Genomic DNA, 5,442 nt, shown 5'->3' with positions numbered 1-5,442 from the left:
TCTTAGGGTCAAAGGACTATTGACCTCAGTATGATTGTTAGAAGAATCTATGATGTCTGGTTATGAGGCATTGAAAGTTAGGAACTCTATAGTTCTTCTAGGTATCTTCCGAAGGTACTGAATTGACCAGTGCACTTCTAGAGACAAGATAAGAACAAACCATTTAACCTCTTATGTCTCGAAGTCACTATGTATGAATTGCATCATGCTTACCTTAATCCTGAAATGAGACATGCCATTTCACACCTTAGTATTCTCATTTGAGAAAGTCAAAGTTCGGACTCACTATGTGATTCCGAACAAGGCCTATTGGTGAAGTACTAAGTTGTGAGTCTGTCATGAGTAACTTTGTGAAGTTCTCATAGATATGGAATTCATGTACAAGATTGCTGAAATGCAATGTATGTCACCTCATGCTTTGTTCCTTGGAGTGTGAATAAATGAACTGGCCAGTGTCCAAATTGAGTCTTGACTCTTTTGGATGAAACAATGTGACTTGTTAGCTCCTCGTCAATACATTGTTTCTAACTTATTCACAAGCGACAAAGGAGTTGAGGAAATAATGTTGTCAATGGTGCCCACAAGAAGAGTAGTAGTGTCTATTTATGTACATTTGATGTCATATAGTCTTACGAAGACTCTTGCTTGTAATTGCTTATTCATTAATAAAAAGTTGAAACGTTCATTCAATCTTCCTTGTCTGAAGCTTTATGATAAAACCATAGTCTTTTAGTCCATAAACAAACTTAACAACTTACGAAGAGACAAATGTAGATTTGCATGAACAAACTCTTCGTAGTTTGCTTAAAACGATATATTCGCAATCTTAGGGTCAAAGGACTATTGACCTCAGTATGATTGTTAGAAGAATCTATGATGTCTGGTTATGAGGCATTGAGAGTTAGGAACTCTATAGTTCTTCTAGGTATCTTCCGAAGGTACTGAATTGACCAGTGCACTTCTAGAGACAAGATAAGAACAAACCATTTAACCTCTTATGTCTCGAAGTCACTATGTATGAATTGCATCATGCTTACCTTAATCCTGAAATGAGACATGCCATTTCACACCTTAGTATTCTCATTTGAGAAAGTCAAAGTTCGGACTCACTATGTGATTCCGAACAAGGCCTATTGGTGAAGTACTAAGTTGTGAGTCTGTCATGAGTAACTTTGTGAAGTTCTCATAGATATGGAATTCATGTACAAGATTGCTGAAATGCAATGTATGTCACCTCATGCTTTGTTCCTTGGAGTGTGAATAAATGAACTGGCCAGTGTCCAAATTGAGTCTTGACTCTTTTGGATGAAACAATGTGACTTGTTAGCTCCTCGTCAATACATTGTTTCTAACTTATTCACAAGCGACAAAGGAGTTGAGGAAATAACAGCTAGAAGGGTAAAATGGTAATTTAGTAAATCCCGACTAGCTGATGACATTCATGAAGGGTAAACATAGATAATATTCAGTGGATCCGCTCATTATAATTAGGTCGAATTCTTGAGTAGAAAACAAATTCATTTGAACCGAGAGATTTTCAGTGCCAGCTCTTTAGTGGAGTCAGTTGGCATTAAGCTAAACTTGGAAAAGGTTTGTGAACTTTTGAGTCCAAGTGTTTAGCTAAAGCTTTGTTCATTTGGGTCCATGAGGTCACTGTCACGAATCACATCGATAGGAATAGTTAAACTGGAAGCTAAGTCAAAACAAGAACGAAAATAGTGAAAAGGGTAATTTTGTCTTTTGAGACATAAGGATGAAATGGATGTCAATAAATTTTGACAAGTTCATTTGATGACTTAATGTCACTCGGTCATAATATGATTAATTGGGCCTTGTGAATCAATTTCATTTCATAAGAATTTTATTGAAAATTCTTAATGGGCCTTTCACATGTTGTCATGAACAAATGAAGAAGCTTCTAGAAGCTCCTTCTAGATGTGAAATGGGCGCCCAAATACCCAATGGAAAGAGAAATTATTTTGTGCATAAATGTATCAAGATACTTGCCAAAAGAAAAAGAGGAAACAAATTTCCTCTATGAGGAAAGCATAAGTTCGGCCAACACAAGGGAAAGAGAGAGACAAACTAAATGAGGAAACAAATCCAAGGCTTATTGAAGCACATGTTGGACGTGCAAAGCAAGGGAAAAAGAGGAAATAAGATTTCCTCATAAAGGCTTGGAAAATAAGAGGAAACTACTTATTTCCAAGGCCAACCCTTCTCCTATAAATAGGACCCTCATTCCTCTCATTCTATTCATTCCACATAAGTTAGAGATTGAGAGCTTCTCTCTCTAGACCTTGTGGTGGCCGAAAATCCTCTCTCTCTCTCTCTAGTTTATTTTCGATTATTTCTTGTCTTGGCACCTAGGTCCTCACTCGACCTAGTGTTTAGCTCTGCGACTTCGAGACTCGTTCTTAAGTCGTAGTGTTTAAAAGTGCCCACTCACTGATTCCTTCTTTTCGAGTGATTTAGTGATAGAAACTTTCGTGGTTGCTCGAGGTGCCGAGGAAAGAAAGAGAGACGTGCTGCGAGGGGAGACGAGCGTTGCAACTTTCCAAAAGCTTCTACAAGGTTCAAGCTTCAAGAAAGGTTAGTAACTTCCATAGCTCATATTAGTTTTTATTTACATGCATATGCTCTTGTCTAGGTTAGTAAAAACTAGTTTTACTTAAAAAGAAAATTTTTAAAATTCCGCCGCTTAACGAAGCGTTAAACTTTTTCTCAAACCCTAGATCGATTCCAACAAATGGTATCAGAGCTATGGTCAAAGATTAGCATGTACTGTTTTTAAAATTATGAGCTTGAAAATCGTTTTCGAAAGTTTACTAATTTTGTGACAAGTTAGAATTGTTATCTTAGATTTTTTTTAATTTATTGCTCATGTCTTTAAATTAAAAAGCATGTTGATTTTCTATGAGTTTGGGATGTTTTTAAAACACATTAGAATCAGTTCTAAAAGTTTTTAATTTTTTATATTGAAAAACGTGTTTTAAAGGTTTGAGAAATTTCGAGTAAAATTTTGTGACTAGTTTTGATATCTTACTAGTTTCTTATTTTTACTTGAATCGTTTTATGCTTGTTGTTATTTCTTTTATTCTATGTTATTACCCTGATAATAAAACACAAATAAAAGCTTTAAACAACTTCATAAAACGTTCCGTTACACTCGATTCTTTTTCGCATCTAAAAGGACAAAGCTTTAATTTATTTCTTTTTCTTCGAGCTGGAATGTAAACCCGCATTAAAAGCGGCATAACTCTCTGCTCAGAAATCGAAATTTAATGATTCTTGAATCAAATTAAAGCTCTGTCTGTCCTCTGTCCAATGACACCGGTTTCGGCTCAAAAGGACATCGGAGCCGCCAGTTATGGCGATTTTACTCCGAGGTGCGCGGCTGTCTGAAACTCCAGTTTTTTAGAAATCCGGATTTTCAAACCCCACTACCATGAGTTATAGAACTCTAATGAGAAAACTTTCTTGAGCAAAAATGTTTTTCATATGATTATAAACATGATGTGTAAGATTAAAATGTTTTGATTTTTGAAAGTTTTATTGAAATTGAATTTTTACAAAACTAGTTTGAATTTTGAAAAACCGTTTTCACTTTCAAACTTGAAAATATTTTGTCATCCAAATCAAATAAGTTTTCAAAATGTTTTCAAAACTATATCTATATCACATATGTTCAAAATCTATATGCTCTTGAAATTTTGAGTGGGAGGTCTCTTTGTAGACAAAGCCGAAAAATAAAAAGATGTGTAATCTCAAACTTTCAAGTGTTCGAGTGAGTTGAAGTTCACACTTCCCTCACGCACTTTCCCGAAATAGAAAATAGGAAAAGATCGAGTATGTTCCTTGTGCCTTTATGCACTAATACTGCTCTGAACATGTCGATCTAGGATTCTCTTCTAGTTGTCCGCTCTGTCGCTCTCTAACTAGGAAATTTGTTTCCGAACTTAAAAGAGTCGATGAACCATCTCCAAAAACTAAGTGGGAGGGTTATACTTGTTGTTTGTAACCCACGATCCCCAACACTAATGAAAAGTGCAAGTGTCGCCGGACTAAGAGTCACCCTCGTGGCCCTCTCTTAAATGAGAGTACTCAAGGGCGCTTTGCTCTGATCATTGCTCAATGAGCTACGTTCGAGAGTGAGACGATGATGACAAGACCTCCCCTCGGCGGATTGTTTTTCAAAGTCAATCTTTTGGACTAAGTGGTTGGTTACACACTTAGACTCAATCCCTAGTAATCCTCCCTCGAGGCCCTGCGAAAGGATGTGAGTGATCAAACCAATTTACAAGGTGGCTAGTCAAAATTGATGTATTGACATCTTGGCTATGCATTAATGATGAGTCATTTACTTATGAAAGGAGACTCGTTGCGGCCTTCCCTCGAAGGAGTAAAGTGTCATTTCGTTCATAACACCTTTGGATTTTACAAAAGTCTTAATGAAACTTAAATCCTAAACCAAAGACTAATCATAAACTTGTTTCAACTTATATAGGCAATATGTCTCTCAACCCTCTCTCTATCTTTCTTTCCTCGAACCAACTCGAAAACGAAAACTACATAGATTCAAAACATAACCTCGACATAATACCTACCGTTAACAAGCACAAATGGGTACTCACCACCACGTGTCCTCCTCTGACGAATGATGATTCAACTCAAGAGGACAATGACGCCTTAGCGGCCTGGCTTCGATCCGATGAGATTGTGAGGTGCTATATCTTAGCATCTATGAACAATATGCTGAACAAGCAACATCGTGACATCGAGACTGCCGCTGACATGCTCTACAATCTCCTTGAGAGTTTTGGAGGGCAAAGGCGTCAAGCAAGGCAAAAAGCAGTCCGACAGTTTATGAACTGTCATATGAAGGCTAGGACTCCTGTTAGAGACTTTATGATACTGATCATTAGTTTTCTAAATAAAATGGAAATCCTAGGATCTGAGACTGATGGGAAGAATCTCATAGATATGATCTTAGAAACTCTCCCCGCATCTCTTGATACCTCCAAGATGAACTACTCCATAAACAAGCTAGAGTACACTGCTACCAAGCTTATGGAGGAACTTCACACTGCTGTAGGTTTCACTAAGAGAAAGAGGAATCAAGGAGAGGCACATGCTACTGAGCGAAGAGCCTCCGCCTCTGAAACTGTGAAGAGACCTTACAAGGCCGACAAAAAGAACTGTCCCGCCTATCTCAAAGCAAAGGAACATGGTATTGTACTAGTTACCGAAGCATGCTTAGTAGCTGATAATGTATCAACGTGGATTCTTGACTCCGCTGCTACTAACCATATTTGCTGTTCCTTGAATGGTTTCAAGAAAACCAAAAGCTTAGAGGAAGGCGAGTTCTGTTTCAAATGGGGTGATGGGAGCCTGGTGTCTGCAAAGGCTGTGGGATCTGTGACGCTGTCTTTTGAAGACCGC

The sequence above is a fragment of the Urtica dioica genome, chromosome 2 (assembly GCF_054948205.1).
Source record: "Urtica dioica subsp. dioica isolate 48M chromosome 2, U.dioica_male_clone48M_v1_H2, whole genome shotgun sequence".
Taxonomy (NCBI): domain Eukaryota; kingdom Viridiplantae; phylum Streptophyta; class Magnoliopsida; order Rosales; family Urticaceae; genus Urtica; species Urtica dioica.
This window is presented reverse-complemented; position numbering follows the sequence as displayed.